At 46.8% G+C, this 16,278-nt stretch overlaps 1 long non-coding RNA gene across 1 annotated transcript in view; it reads left to right on the top strand.

Moving 5' to 3' along the window:
• The first annotated feature begins 2,821 nt into the window (after positions 1 to 2,821).
• LOC144823072 (uncharacterized) overlaps positions 2,822 to 16,278 on the top strand; it is an 89,935-nt gene continuing 76,478 nt past the window's right edge. The window contains exon 1 of the long non-coding RNA XR_013608727.1: positions 2,822 to 3,010. This is a non-coding gene — a long non-coding RNA (uncharacterized LOC144823072). The remainder of the gene's footprint in view (positions 3,011 to 16,278) is intronic.

Raw genomic sequence — 16,278 nt, 5'->3', positions numbered from 1 at the left:
CGCGAGTTTGAGCTATTCACATTGCAAATAACAATGCCTTTTATTTTTGTTTTTGTTTTTAAAACATAAATAAAAGGCATTGTCATTTACAATGCCACTAGCTTAAACTTGCGTAAATGCGAGACCTATGGATTCTCTCTGGATTGGTGCTGGTGTCTTTGGACTTGTGGTTGAGGTCTTTGTGTCTTGCTCCTGTGGTTCTTCTCTGGTGCTGTCATGTCTTCAGGTGCCTCTTCCTCCGCTCCTCCTCTGGATGCCCTGTGCCTCTTGATCAATGAGGCTGTGGCTGCTGCTTTTCAGGCTCGGGAGTCCCCTGGGCCTCCTGCCAAGGTTCCTCATGGGTCTTCGGATCCTCAGGATGCTCCTGATGGCGATTTGGGTCAGGATGATGAGGAGTGTGTTCGTGGGCGCTTTGTTCAGGGTGCTGAGCTCTCTGATTTGTTTGCCCATGTCCGTGATAATTTGGGATTCTCTCCACCTATGTCGGATGTCCTGGAGGATGACTTCTTTACGCAGTATCACCAGCTGACTCCTGACTCCTTCCCGTTGCATGGTGCTGTGCGCAAAGTGCTGGATCATGAATGGAAGGAGGTGGATAAGTCTGCTTTCCCACGCTTTTTGTCCAAGCGCTATCCTTTGGAGGGTTTTGCTGCAGAGTTTCCTCAGACTGTCATGGTTGACAATTTAATGGCTGGACTTTCCTCTCATGGTCTGGTCCTGTCGGACGACGCCCTTCGTTCGGACGCTGTGGATAAGCGGGTTGAAGGGGCGGTGAAGCGTGTTTATGCTGCTTCTAATTTTTCTGTCAGGGCGACGGCCTATTCGAATTACATGGTCCAGTCCCTCCTCAAGGATTTTCAGGCCCTGTCCTCTCTTTTGCAGGAAGGGGAGGATGCTACCTCTCTTTTGGCCCTCATGGAGTTACAAGTGCGTTACTTGTCTGATCTTTCCTTTGACAATTTGAGTGCGGCGGCGGCTGCTTCTGGTGCGTCCATCGCTGCAAGGAGGCATATCTGGATGCGTTCCTGGAAGGCTGAGTCTTCCCAGAAGTTGGTCCTCCTGAAGTTGCCCTTTGGGGTTTCCAAGGTGTTCAGTCCTCAGCTTGAGGAAATGGTCAAGCAATCGGCAGAGAAATGCAAGATTGTGGCTCCGGCCCCCCTCCTTCTCGGGGGCGTGGTTTTGGCTACCGTCGCGCCTTTGGGCCTCCTGCTCGGGGCGCTTCACAGCCCTTTCGTGGCAGGGGTCGTGGCCAGGGGGTCCTTGGAGGTGCCAAGTCCCGGGCCCCTGCCGGTGTTGCTGCCACCGCTTTCTCCTCTTCCCAATGACTATCTGCCTTTGCCAGTTGGTGGTCGCCTTCAGTCCTTCCTGTCCCAGTGGTTGTCGGTTCCATATGCCTGGGCGGTTCAGACTGTGTCAGAGGGTTGCCGGATAGAGTTTTCCTCTCCTCCTCCTCGGTTCTTTCTTCTGACTCCCCTGTCCCGTCTTCCTCTGCGGAGGGAGGCGTTGTTGGCAGGTGTGCGGCTTCTGTTGGAGAAGAACGCTGTTGTGGAGGTTCCTCTTCTGGAAAGGGGCGAAGGTTGCTATTCGATCCTCTTTCTGGTCTCCAAGAAGGATACTTCGGATCTGCGTCCTGTTTTGGATCTGAAGCGGGTCAATCGCTTTGTTCTCCATCGCCCTTTCAAAATGGTGACTCTGCAGTCCATCCTGCCTCTGGTGCTTCCGGGGGGGGGGGGCTTCCTGGCATCCCTGGATCTGATGGATGCGCATCTGCACGTTCCTGTCCATCCGGCGGACCAGCGGTTTCTCCGGTTTGCTGTGGGTTACCTTCACTGCCAGTTCCGGGTGCTCCCATTCAGCCTTTCCTCGGCGCCCAGGATTTTCACCAAGCTCTTGGCCCCTCTGGTGGGTATTCTTCATTCCAGGGGGCTACAGGTGTTTCCCTATCTGGATGACTGGTTGATTGTCTCTCCTTCTTTTTCTCAGGCTCTGTCGGATGTGGACCAGGTGTGTCTTCTCCTGGGTTCTTTTGGGTTCCTCATCAACCACCGGAAGTCCTCCCTGGTGCCCTCCCAGTCCTTGAAGTTCCTGGGGGCTCTCTTCCGCATGGATCTGGGCATGGTGTTCCTCTCCCTGGAGTGCTAGTTGACTTTGTTTCATCACCTTTCTTGGCTTCTGTCCCAGTCCCAGGTGTCCACCCGTCTATGGTTGTGGAGTCAGGGGGAGATGGCGTCCGCTTTGCATCTCCTTCCTTGGGCCAGGCTTCTTGCTTTTGCAATGCGTGCGCGCGAAAGGCAGAGGGAGACCACTCGGAGTTTGTCAGGAAGTGGCCCCTGCTGCATTTCTTTTGTTTAAGGGGCAGATTGTGTGCTTTTTTTAAAAAGTAATCATGTTAATCACAGCGCCCATGTGCGCTGCAATTAACCTGATTTCTTTAACAAAGGCACACAATCTGCCCCGCAGCGGTGCCCTATTAACAAATGAAAGGCAGCAAATCAACGAGCATAACGTGTGCTTTCAGGGGTACACGTCCTGCCTGTAGACTTACGGCATTTCGTTTGATAATAAAGCGGCCGGGGCAGATTGTATGCCACGTTCTATTTACAAATGAAATGCAGTAAGCCTATAAGCATGATGAGTGCTTTTAGAAACACCTGAAAGAACACGTCATGCTTGTAGACTTCAGAGACATTTTTCAGGTGCATACTTAAAAGTGCCAGCATCGCACCAGACGACCATGAAACCTACAGTCTCAGGGCTGCTGACTGGATACCGATGAGGAAGCCAGAGACTGTGAAAAACACATGGGTACCGGCTTTCAGAGAGCCTAGTGAGGTGCCAGAGCAGTGTGCAACAAATAGACAAGCGGAGCAAGGCCTGTGAGTACCAGACCGCAATGACACAGCAGCCATATACACCCTACAATCAGCAGCATGACCAGTGTGCTCACTGGCCCAAATGCTCAAAAATACGGTGGATGAAGACGATCTCTGGAGGACTTCTAATGTCACAGGTGAGTCAGCACCAGGGCACGCCACTAAATGTGAGTGCAATGAAAGCGATCGATGTCAGGGTGGAATCAAAAACATGGCTCTGCTTACAGCACAAAGTATTCTATAACTATTTTGTTGGTCTTTCATCTTCAAGAAACTATGTATAAAATACATTGTAAGATAAATCATGCAAGTTAAAGAAATGCACTTTTTGTTGTACCTTTACATCATGAAAACTCAATTGTTTGAGGTAACCACTGCAGATGTTGTGTGTGCAGAGTCGGATTGGGTCAAAATATTGTCCTGGGCCCACATCAGCAAACCAGATAGCTACAAAGTGGCCCACACTGGGTAGTTTTGAACTTGCAAAGACATGCTGTATGATTGTTATGCATGATATGGAAGACTGCATACATTTGTGTTTTCTGCAGGCAATGCTTGTGGGGAATATCAGGTAAATCAGCAGCAAAAACTGACCCATCATGCCATCAAACCAACCCACAACCTGTTAAAAAGAATGGTGCGCACACTATTATGTCAGACCACCCCATCAGGCAATGCTTTATTGCTCTACAGGCCAGTCAGCCCCTGTGTTTGTGCATAATCAGATTGAAACAAAATTGAACCTGGTTGGCACAGTTGGTAATTTGTTAGACTAATGTTCTGATGTGTTACCTTTGCCTCAAATTGTAAAGGGCTCTGATATCCTTTGGGATCAAGTTTGCGCTATATAAAACGTCATAAATAAAATAGCCGTGGGAGGGGGGAGGTGGGGAGGTGGGGAGGTGGGGAGTCAGCGTTTCAGCAGCCTGGTAGGCTCCATTCCCTCTGCTCTTCGCCCAGGCCATCAATCTACCGGTAGAGTGGGTGAGGACAGACATACGGGTATTTGAATGGGGCCCGGGAATCTCAGATGAAACTGCATTGTATGCCATTGAAGGCCTTCTCTTTTTGTCTGACCGCATCTGTTGGGCCCACAAGTCCTAGAGATATTGCGATTTTTTTCGGTAAATACTCTGGTCTTCATATCAATACTTCCAAATCTACCCCATGGGGGATCAGTCACATATGTTAACCATGGCAAGTGTCTTGCAGGTGTGAGCACTGCTCTTTCGATACTTATGTCTATACATCACAGCGGACAGCCAGAAGGCCTCATATGAAAACCTGCTGCCTCACCTTGCTAGACAGCATAAAGACTGACTTCTGGGCCCCACTCTCAATCATGGGCAGATCTGCGATTTTCAATGGTCGAACTCCCCGTCTTTAATTTCAACTACAAAACTTTCTATAGCCCATACTTAAGATCTTCTTCACTACCTTAGATGCAGCTCCGCAACACTTCTTATGGAAGGGGTGACCAGCTAGAATCGCACTAGCCAAATGCTATAAAACAACTTTTGAGGGCAGCCTGGTCACACCAGACATATAGTCATATACAGAGCTGCACACCTGATGGTTCTTAGTGAGTGGTGGTCTGGTAGATTAGACACTCCAGCATACTCAGAGAGAATGGCCATACAAACCACTTCAATTGCACACATCCTCTATTAAGGCGCCCCTCCCCCGGCACGTCCCCCATCGATGGCGGTGGTGTTCTAGGTAAAGCTGGACGCTCTCCAACTTACTTTTAGTGTGGAATAAATGCTTAACAAGGCAAAACTGCACTGTGGGCGGGATGCTGGCTCCTGCAGGTAACGTTATGACAGAGACAACCATCAAATCGTTCCCCGACCTCCAAATGGAACACGACATCCACAAACTCAAATTACCACTTTTTACAGCTAAAACATGCACTCCAACCCTTGCATCTTCGGCATGAATGAGCTTCTAGAGGTTAGCCCTCTCGAGGTGCAGGTACTTCTCACCATTCCTATCCGGCACACCCTCAGAGTGACATGGACATGAGACCTTGAACAGATTGAAGACAACTGTCCAGAGACCCTGAGCTCCCAGTGAGAGGCAGCTACTGCAGCCCAATGTTGGTGACACAGTCTACATTGGGGAAGGTGGGGTGACTGCCTCCCTGGCGTGCCTACGTTGCTCTGCTCAGCAGGGTGACTTCCTCCACACAGTGTGGGGATGCTCAGTCCTCTTTTCTTTTTGGACTGGGGTCCAGCTTCTCAACTGCTCCCAGCCTCGCTCACTGCCTGCAGTCACCATTTCAGGTTGTGACTCCATCCCTTCTTCTCCTTCTCACCACAACTCCCCTGCTTCCCTCAAAAGGTACAGGTGGTGTGTAGTGCATGCACTCAGAACGTGGTTCACGTTGACTTCGTTCCAATGTGATCCTAACCAATCCTGGAGATGATCTCAGCACGAGAAGCCCCAGGAATGGTTTGAGCAGGCTAACCTAGCGCTCCTTTTGAGCCTAGGTCCCTGTGCCTGCAATACCTGGCAGGTTAACACCAGCTGTGCGTTGTGAAGTGTGTATGTCTAGCTGGCCAATCTGACATGCGCACTGGTCAGCCAGCTTCAAAAAGCGTTCTGATCCTGCTGCTGCCAGCAGTTCTGTCCCGGCCTGAAACTCCGCCACTCACCACTAGAACAGTGCTCGCATGCCTGACTGCCTATGATAAATATAAGGTAGCAACAATGGTATGGTCTGAAGGGTGGGGGAGAGTCGCCGCAGGTGGGGCAACGTTCCTCCGCCCTTTGTAAGGAACTGCCCCTGGGGGTCATATTAGATACAATGCCCTGGGGGCCCAACTGGCGCGTGTGCCCTTTTTCTTCACACAGCGCCATATTATTTTAGGCCAAGCACCTGTTTGTTTTTAGGTCGAGCCTGGGCAGCGCATGTGCTGCTCTGCGAGGCATGCTATATTGAGGTATGGCATAGAAGCTCTGCCCATTTCCCGCCCAACTTGGCTCCTGTTACTTTCCTTACAAAATCGATGCTTTTCAATTGTGAATAGGCTTAGTAGTCCCTCCTTGGTACTGCCTTGTCTGCATTTGTATTCTCCCATAACGACTGGACTTTTTACTTGTGTTGTTACACAGTCTGCTTTATCTAGTGGGTGAGCACTGTTTTCTTTAATGATCTTCCCTATTTCGCCTACAATATTTACTCATGTTTTTTTCAATTTCAGTGCAGTCCATTTTAACTACAGCAACTGCGCTTATTTCTTTAAATTATGGCGCGGTCCGCTTTCACTTTAGCAGCTGTGCTTATTAATTTATTTAATTTACAAAGGAGGCCGCTTTCACTTTGGCGGCCACGCTTATTTATTTATTTAATTCACAGCACGACCAGTTTCACCTCAGCGGCCACGCTACAAAAGCTTTCTTTCTTTCTTTATTTTTATTACACTTTAGGTAAAAGCACCCAACAGGCATTTTCCCTTTAATGTTGGCCGCACCCTTTTCTTTAGATGCTCGGTCTTGTTCCTGGCGCACATAGCCTTGGCTGCAGCGCACAAAGACCTGACAGTGCCGCACACAGAGGAAAAAAATTAGAGGGAACATTGATTGGAGGTTTCCCATGTGTCCCTCCCCTCTGCGGGCTCCTCTTCTCGGGATTGCCTCCCTGCGCCGCCTCCGGCTGGGGGTTTGGCACTTGAAAGGTTGAGTTTGCTGGGTCAGGGTTGCTCTGTGGAGGTTGCACATTGTCTCCAGCTGTCTCGGCGCCCTTCCACATTTAAGTCCTATGCCCGTCATTGGAAGAATTTCTCCTCCTGGTGTCTTGGGAAGGGTCTCTCTTCTGCCTCCTGTGAGGCTGTGAGTGTGTTGGACTTCTTGAGGGATGGTTTCGTCTTGGGGCTTGCGGTTTCTTCCCTGCGGGCGCAGTGGGCTGCCATTCTTGCTTTTCGGGGTTCCTCTGTGTCCTCTGTCTCCCCATTGGTGGCTCGCCTTCTGAGGAGTTTTTTGCTTCAGCGTCCTGTTTCTTGATCTCCTGTGCCTCCTTGGGATCTTCCCTTGGTTCTCCAGGCTTTGACGGGCCCCCCTTTCGAGCCTTTGGACTCGTGGCCCTGAAGTTCCTCTCTGCTAAGGTTCTTTTCCTGGTGGCCATTACTTCTGGGCGGAGGGTTGGGGAGATTGGGGCTTTGATGGCTTCTCCCCCCTTTTGGTGCTTTTGCGCTGGCAAGGTCATTCTCCGCCCGAGTCAGTTCTTTCTGCCTAAAGTGTTGTCTTCTTTTCACTGTCAGGAGGATATTGTTCTCCCGGTATTTTTTCCGGATCCTGCCTCTCCTGAGGAGGTGGTCCTCCATTCATTGGATGTTTTGAGGGCTCTCCGCATCTACTTGGTGTGTACCTCTGGTTTCCGTAAGGTTGATTCCTTGTTTGTCACCTATGGCGTCTCGGGGCTGGGTCTTCGGCCTTCTTTGTCCACCTTGTCTAGTTGGGTCAGGGGTGCTGTGGTTTCTGCTTACAATTCTGCCCACTGTCCTCTCCCTTCTTCTGTTCAGGGTAGGTCGACCAGGGGCGTTTCCTCCTCCTGGGCCATGTTCAAGGGGGCCTCCTTGAGGGACATTTGTAATGCTGCCACTTGGGCTGCTCCCCATACGTTTGTTTCCCATTATCGGCTTCAGTTGGGGATGGCAGCCTCTACTGCCTTTGGGGCTCATGTCCTATCTGCGGTACATGGTTTGTAATGTGTACTGTTTTCTGTTGATTAAAATGGACCTGTTTTTTCTCGCACTTTTTGGTCTGTTTTTTTCTTACAATCACCGTGTGCTTGGGTATGGGCTCACTGATAAGGAATGGGACGGGGAGACAGGACGAGGAGGTAATGCCCTGTTACTCACCGGTAATATCCATTACTCCGAGTCCTGGTCTCCCCGTCCCATTCCTGAGCCCTTCCCTCCCTCCCTGTCTTGGGTTTCTTTGGGTGATAGTCTGTTTTCGTTCTGGGTTTTCATTGGTATTCTCAGGATGTTGCGGTGATGCACTTCCCCCTTTATGGTCGCCTGGGAGTGCCGCCATATTGGGGGAGGTGCAAAAAATCTCAGCTAGGTTGTAGATTTCTGTGGAGCAGACTAGCTGCTCACTGATAAGGAATGGGACTCGGAGACCAGGACTCGGAGTAATGGATATTACCGGTGAGTAACCGGGCTTTATCTCCAGTCTTGTTCCAAGACCCCTCAAAGTGCACCAGTGGGACATATAAAAGTCTAAAATATAGAATTGCTTTTTTAACCCACATATTTAAATTGTAATCTAAATGGGGTGCCTCTTATTTATAAATGTTTCATATGTGTAATGAAAATGCTTTTGTTTTGTTACAGCAAATAAATCCCTTTCATGTGATACCGACTTAATTTCCTTTTTGATTAGCAGTTTATGGGTCATTTTATTGATTGTGGCCAGAGTTTTTATCATCAGAAGATGATAATTTCCTGGTAGAAGATTTAGCTCCAAATCCATTAAAATCACTTGATCGAATGGCTATATTTCCAGATCCTGTCTGATTAATTGGAAGCAACCTAAATAACGAATATCTAACAACGAGTGGGCTTAACAACGAATCCTAAGCAACGACCTCTACATGTACCACAACCTCCTTAACCACTACTGTACCTGAACCATGACCACTTAGTTAAATTATTTACAGTCGTTCAACAGTTTAAGTGCATATGGTGTTGTACAAACTTAGAACTTATTAACTAATTAAGCAATAAAAGAGCCCATGATTTAAGAAATGTCAGCGTCTGTGAAATAGATGCTTTTGATACAGATACCGGTCCTCGGAAGCTTGTTTCCGGTCCAGGGAAGGCATGGCTTGGCAGTTCGGGCTGGACTGTTCCCATGAGGCACAGGTTCAGACTGATTTGCATATAGCCATGTCTGAACTGGGGTGGCAGAGTGGGCTAAAGAACGGTGATGGATTAAACCCAGATCTTTTGACTGGGTGTGAGAGTTTGATTGGTTCAGATGCTCCGTCCATCACCACCCCCTTTTGAACCGCTTTGGCCGCCATAAGTGTGGCAGGGTATGCTCAGACGTGAGTCCCTTGCTCACTTTGCCACTGGATTCAAGCAAGCCGGGCTGAAGACGGCTGGAATGCCAGAAACCGGTCCTCGGAAGCTTGTTTCCGGTCCAGGGAAGGCATGGCTTGGCAGTTCGGGCTGGACTGTTCCCAAGAGGCACAGGGTCAGACTGATTTGCATATAGTCATGTCTGAACTGGGGTGGCAGAGTGGGCTAAAGAACGGTGATGGATTAAACCCAGATCTTTTGACTGGGTGTGAGTGTTTGATTGATTCAGATGCTCCGTCCATCACCACCCCCTTTTGAACCGCTTTGATACAGATATCAGCATAAATCCCACTGTTGCCCACTTGAACCTAATTGCTGCCATAAGCAACACGGTTTAAGTGCAAGTAGAATTTAACATCAACATTTTTTTTTTGCTGTGAGGGGGATTATCGTGTACTGCATAATTATAATATAAACAGCATGGGTTTGATACAATTCATTCGATTTTTAGAGAATTCGTTTTATTTAATCTATATGGAAAAAGCAAAGCACTTCTGAGATTCAAACAGAGGATTTCCTGATTTTTAGTAAGACGCTTTAATAAACTAAGCCACAGAGCTACCTATGAACCTCGCTGTTTCCACTTAATACTATTTCCTAGTATAAATGTCACGTGTAAGGTTCTCTAAAGTCTTGATATTTTTCACTAGTTCACAACAAGAGGATGGAGAGGAAAACCTGATAGAGGAATGGAAAAAATTACAAAATAGCGAATGAAAAGAAGTTTATATGGGTCTAGAATCAGAAGAATCAGATACATATTCGTATACATTTGTAATATTATGAAGCATGAACACTATGCACTAGTGGACGAAGTTCTTTACATAGAAGAAAGTACAAAATGTAATAGAAAGAGAAATGATATAACGATAGCCAATTTGTATGAGGCACGTATATGAATGTCTACATAACCTCTTGTGGCCACTAGCTGCCCCACCTGTCAACCTTAACCTATTAATATTTTTAAGCAATCAAGTGAGGATAATTTCACTTTCTTTGATCCCATTTCATTTGAGCAACCTGCATAGGGAAGAAAAATTAAAGCCGCCTCAGTCAGACGGTGTTGTTTCATTTAAGTAATTTTTTTTGTTTGTGTTTCAAACATGCATTGTTTTAAACATAGTTGTAGATTTGGATTATGTGTCAGATGCAGTTTCGTGGTTCAGTAAATCGTGATTCAATACAGAGTGGCTTAGCTTTGGTCATTGTTTAGCTTTCGTTGTTTAGGCACTCGTTATGTAAGTGGTAGTTGTGTTCCCAGATCGTGCAAAGATGCATTCTGACAGTCACATAAATAATTAACTGTTTGCTATTTAAAGCCCTAATCTTGTAAGACTAAATTCTAGTCTGATCATAGCATGTGGAGTCAAAGTCTGTAAAATAAATGTGTTGTATAGTTTGCATCACAGTTGTATTTAAGACAGACCTCCATAGTGTTTATTAAATACATTTCCCCCATGTAAAATATTTTGATAGATTGTTAGCATCTACCCCCTCATCCACACCCACCCTGCACCAATAGATGTGAAAAACGTGCACCTTCTCTGGCAGAAGATTCAATCTATTCTTGATCCGTTCCATATTTAGAGACCAGGCGAGTTTTAGAATGTCTTGCCAAATTTTGGAGGATACTGTAGTAGCATCCTATACAGCTCTGCTCGTGCACATCAAGCCTGCCTCGCAGCACTACTTCCTGTTCATGTACTGGCCCCCCTCATTACTTTGCCGGTGCTGATCAGTGCTTACCCACAACACCCCTTTATTTGTTGTCGGTTTCATATCTTATCCTTGGTCTCAACCTGCAGTACCCCACTGATTTTATTTGAGTAGGCCTTTCTGCCAGTGCACTCAGTTCAGACCATCAGCGTCCTTTATACTCACTGACTGCTCTCCATCAACATAACTATTATACTACTGACTGAGGCCTGCTTGCAGCGTTCACAGTGCGCCAGACTCTGACCTGCTCCACTGCCTTCACCAGAGCAGCTGCACGAGCTGCAAGGCCAGTCTGCCTTTTTGAGAGAGTAGGCAGCCAGCGGGCTAGGGGCGCAGCGCAGTGGGCAGCAACAACACTAACCTGAATAGAAATTCCGGATATCCTGGCATTGTTTGGTGGTCCCTGTACTAACACTCTCCCATGTGGCATTGGAAACAGGGGGTGGGGCCCGCTGCTTGTGTTCCCCCTCAGGGACACCCTACAGACGCTCTAAAGCTCCCTCCCACCCCTGCCCCTCCCAGTGGCCTCCTATGCGCAAGGGGATATCTCAGGAAGAAGAGGCGGGAACTTTATAAGTGACCTTGGCCCTCATAGAGCCCCGTTCACATTTCTTCCACTGAAGTGGCACTACCAAGTTCGAGCCAGAGCTGTCCAAGCAGTGCCAGGAGTAGCAGATGGTGAGCCAGAGTTAGCACTGCTACCCTGGCGTCTGAGCAGTGACGGTCACATGGAACACTGCACGTGACATGGGGTGGTAGTTTCCATTGTATTCTCTGGGTGGCTGGCGACCCAGTCTACAGCAAACCTTACAACCTGCAGTTCAGCACACATTCCATCGGTCACTGGAATCCACAAGCCCAGGGTATGCATGTACTCAAACTCAAGAGAGCTCTCCAGTGCCACAGTAAGGGCACTATTAACATGACATCAGTAGGCAAATGTCTTACATTTTACTGACGCGCTTTACATCATTCAATTAAGACTCGGTGGTTTCAATCACCTTGCAATCCCTTCTTTTGGGATGCAGCGATAATGTTTTATTATATTACCTGGACAGACAGCTCAATGGATCAAAGCTCCCGCTGCAGAGATGTAAGTTGTAGGTCGCCGGTTTGAGTCCTAAGTGGACTGATTCGACCACTGCTCAAGGCCTATTAAGTCATCACATTGAGTTTGGTACCAGTAGTATCTGTTATGTTTTCTTGAACTCCATTGGAGTCTAAGCGCTATATTAACAAGCTGTTGCCACGCCATTGCGCAAATGAAAAAAAAGCATAGGAAAGTGAAAGTGCGCCATGCGCGTTGTGCCTGCCTGCAGTGGAAAAATCTCATTACGACAGCCGTCAAGCAAACGATCCAGTCCGGGTGGGCGGGCCTAAAGGAGACAGGGCGGTCACCAGCCTCACTTTCAATCGGAGGCCAGCGTTTACCATAAAGGATGACGCCGGCCAGTAGAAAGGATGGGCTGAGCTTCCACCCCACTTCCGAAATCGCCTCGACAACAATAGATCTCGCACAGCGTGCAACGCATGCGCTGCAACGCTAGGCGAGACCTAAAAACTAGTATTGTCAACTGGATACTTAGGGCAAAAACAAAAAGGCTCTGAAAACTTTTTACAGATTTCAAGAATTCAGTTCAATCTCACATCAGTAAATTATTCATGAATTATTATTTCAACTGTCTGATCAGTTCATACTCGTGGAAAAACTTAAAGACAAATATGATAGTCTTTCAAAGTAATGCCTTCTTCATCTGATTGTTCGACTTGCTGGATATGGACTAGATATGGCTACTCAGCAGATGCACACTTTCTGTTAGGCACTCTTTGTCTCTTTGGTCTTTTGGCTTTTTGCTGTTCACTATCACTGTCACCTTGTTCTGCTTGCTCTATTTCTTCTACAGTTATTTGGGGTCTTTGTTCTTTCTGCTGCATTCTTTCCCTTTTCCTACACCTCTTGTACAACTCTCTTCATGATACACTTTTCCACTTGATGGGCTTACATTTGGCTCTGATTTGCAGTGCTAATTTGTATCTTCAGATCTGTTTTTGACCACTGCTGGTACCCTTACTCCATTTTAGTTTGGTCTACCGTATGCACCACACTAACCCTATAAAATCATTACATTCAGCTGGGGCTCACTATTTTTAATTAGGCTCATGCTCCCTGGGAATAAATACACTTGTTAGGGATGCTCTAGGCCTATTTTACCATCACACTCACCGCACTACCTAGCCCACACACCCTAGGCTTCATCACCAAAAGATCTACGCCATTGAGCCCCTTCGTGGGTGCCTGCCGGGCATTGCAGCGCCGACCTGACGAGGAACAGGCCAAATGGCGAAGCATGACATCCTTAAGGTTATGTGAGGGCATGTTTTAGAAAGGCCTGCCTTCCACCTGCACCTTTAGGAACTGCATATCCCTTGTGTTTCTCAATACTACTTTGGAGCATTTATGCAGGACCTCCTTTAAAAAGCTCCTGGTTCTTCTTGTTCAAGATGATATTACACGGTGGCTCAGCCGTTGAACCTACCCCCTAGTACCCAGTTTTGATAGAATCTACACCAAAACTACGTATTCATATCACGGACAACAACCAAGGCTTGACATTCAGTCTCAGAAATACTCAGAACACCCTCGCTGTTAGACGAAGATGGAGGAGCTGCTTCCAGCAGCCAAGATAATGATTGGAATACCATCACTATAATGAAGAGACAGCTCATGAAAATCATCATGCATGGGGCCATAATGACCGAATATCTGCGAGCAAATATAGCTCCCAATGGTCTCATTGTATCTAACACACTAAGAATATTTCTTGAAGACAAACAATTCAAAGAGGAATGGTCCCTGGTTGCCTGGAAGTGCACCAGGGACTTGTTGGTGCTGATTATAAAAACAGCAAAACGTCTGGTTAATGATCTCATTATCAAGATCACGTTGACGGAAGGAGCACAAAAAGCCAGTATTACCATCACGGCTTTTAAAACTAAACTGGCAGAAATCAATAGCAAGATAGCCGAGAATATTTTATGAGACAAAAAGTTACTAAAGTACAAAAGGACATTGCAAAATTCAGCAAAATAAAAATCTACCCCTACCTTAAGGAGTATTACTGTCCTACAGTGGAAGACAACTCCTCGGATGACAGCTATACTCCCCGAAGAAGATGTTATTCAACCAGCAGCAATTCTCGCACTGACAGCCCGGGTGGTCAACAACAACACCAACGATCACCAATGAACAATATGTACGGATACGGCTACCAAGGACCACCAATGTGGTAATACTCGAATTTCCCACAAGGACAACAGCCTCTATTCGCCCTCTTCCAACCACAACCTTTTTTAGGCAGAGGCTGGGGCAGAGGAAGAGGCAGAAAAAGAAGAGGCGGCTAGAACCAACAGAAGCAGGTACAATGGCAGGACCAACCACTACAACAGCACATGGAACTGAGGAGCCACACGGAGAAGAGAAGCCAATTGTCAACCTCTCTGAGAGACCCCTAATTGATATGGAAAAACAGTCCTAAGACTGGGTTAGGCTTTGTTCCCACACCCAAAAGTGACAATTTCTGAACCAACTGCAAACTCCACAACTTCTTCAGGAAGGTTTGCCTAAAAGCTTTCTTTGGTGACCAAACAGAATCTTCTTCTATGGATTCGGGCTTACGCAAGTCTTCCCCCTTTACTTCCAACTCTAGCATGGTACCACCGGAAATCCTTACATGTGAAAAAGAAGTCTTAAAAGAAATTGCAGAGAAACGTACCAATGTAGGTTTCCACAACACATCCAGATTGGAAACCAAGGCCATAAAAACCTTGGCCAGCGACACCACCATCAAAGAAGCAGACAAAGGAGATGCCATTGTGATTATGTCAACTACAGATTACAGAACAGAGTGCCTGCGTCAACTACAAGATGGCAGATCTACACCCCCCTCCTGGAGGATCCGACTGCACGTCTCACAACACAAATCAAATCGCTGGCAACATCAGCACTGAATCAAGGATGGATCACAAAAAATGAGGCAGATTTCTTCATTAATGACAATCCCAGACTACCCTGTTTTTACACGCTACCGAAGATACACAAGGGGGTACTTCCACCTCCAGGAAGGCCCATTGTTTCAGGGATAGGGTCAGTCTTAGAACCACTATCTCAATTTTACTACCATTTTTTCCAACCGTTGGTCGAAACAACCCCCACCTTCCTACAAGACACTAGAGATGTCTTGAACTTTATGGAGACAACCAACCGGGAGGGCACCCAACCGGACGTCTTCGTCACCCTTGGCGTTGAGGCCCTCTATACGAATATACCTTAACTAATAACACTTATAGAGGAGACTCTAAGAAATACCACATGGACTTCTCCTACCCCCATAAGTTTACTTATGGAGTGCTCACACATTGCCTTGACAGAGAATTTTTTCCAATTTGAGGACCATCTTTACCACCAGACCCAGGGGACTTCAATGGGCAGCACCTTTACCCCTAGCCTGTCATGTCTCTACATGCCAGACTTCGAGGTGAAACATGTGAGCATTGACACCAACCCGTACATGAATATTGTCTCCCTGTGACGTCGTTATATTGATGACTACTAGACACAAGGAAGGTCCTAGGGGTAAGTTTATCGACCTCAACTGTTAAACCCCCTACACAAAATTGACACCAACCAAAATTAACAGTGAGTCCAAGAACAGACAATGTACCCAAAAATATAGCAACAACAGGGAGTAGTTTAATTATAAACAAGTTCCCATCAGTCCACCATCGATGGTCTCGATGGTGGACTGATGGGAACTTGTTTATAATTAAACTACTCCCTGTTGTTGCTATATTTTTGGGTACATTGTCTGTTCTTGGACTCACTGTTAATTTTGGTTGGTGTCGTTATATTGATGACTCACTGGTGTTTTGGAAAGGCAACACTAACTTAATCCCCGCATTCATTTCCTGGATCAACAACCTTAATCCGTACCTCAGGTTCATGGCTAACACCTCTGTCCATGAACTACCGTTTCTGGATCGAATGATTAGACGGAACAACAGATTGGAAACAATCACCTTTAAAAATCCAACAGATAGTCACAGCTCACTCCTATTCAGTAGCTTTCACCCAAAAGCTCTAAGAGAAAATCTCCCCTACGGACAGTTCCTGCGAATAAGACGCAATATTAGTAACTTGGAGGATTTTAAATCACAGGCCTTACAATTGACTAATCACATTGCCAAATGGCAATACCCAATAGCCAAAATAAGAACTGCTCTGAAGAGAGTCCGCAATACTAACAGAGAGGAATTACTTGAGACACAACCAAGAGTCAAATCCGATCATTTGACATGTGTAACCACCTTTACAACAGAATCTAACATGATCAGGTGAATTATAAAAAACATTGGGATATTCTCCATGTAGCTGATCATGCCCCCAGCATACCTAGGTTTGCATTTAAACGTACAGCAAATCTGAAAGACCCGTTGATTAGTACTAGACTCTGAAAAAAGACGCCACCACTGCAAAACACCCTGTGGAATTTGCCACCTGTAACGGGCCATTTCCCCTGTGGACAATGTGCAGTTTGACC

Source organism: Lissotriton helveticus, chromosome 3_1, assembly GCF_964261635.1.
Source record: "Lissotriton helveticus chromosome 3_1, aLisHel1.1, whole genome shotgun sequence".
NCBI lineage: Eukaryota > Metazoa > Chordata > Amphibia > Caudata > Salamandridae > Lissotriton > Lissotriton helveticus.
Note: the sequence above shows the minus strand (reverse complement) of the source record. Positions and strands in the feature narration are given on the sequence as shown.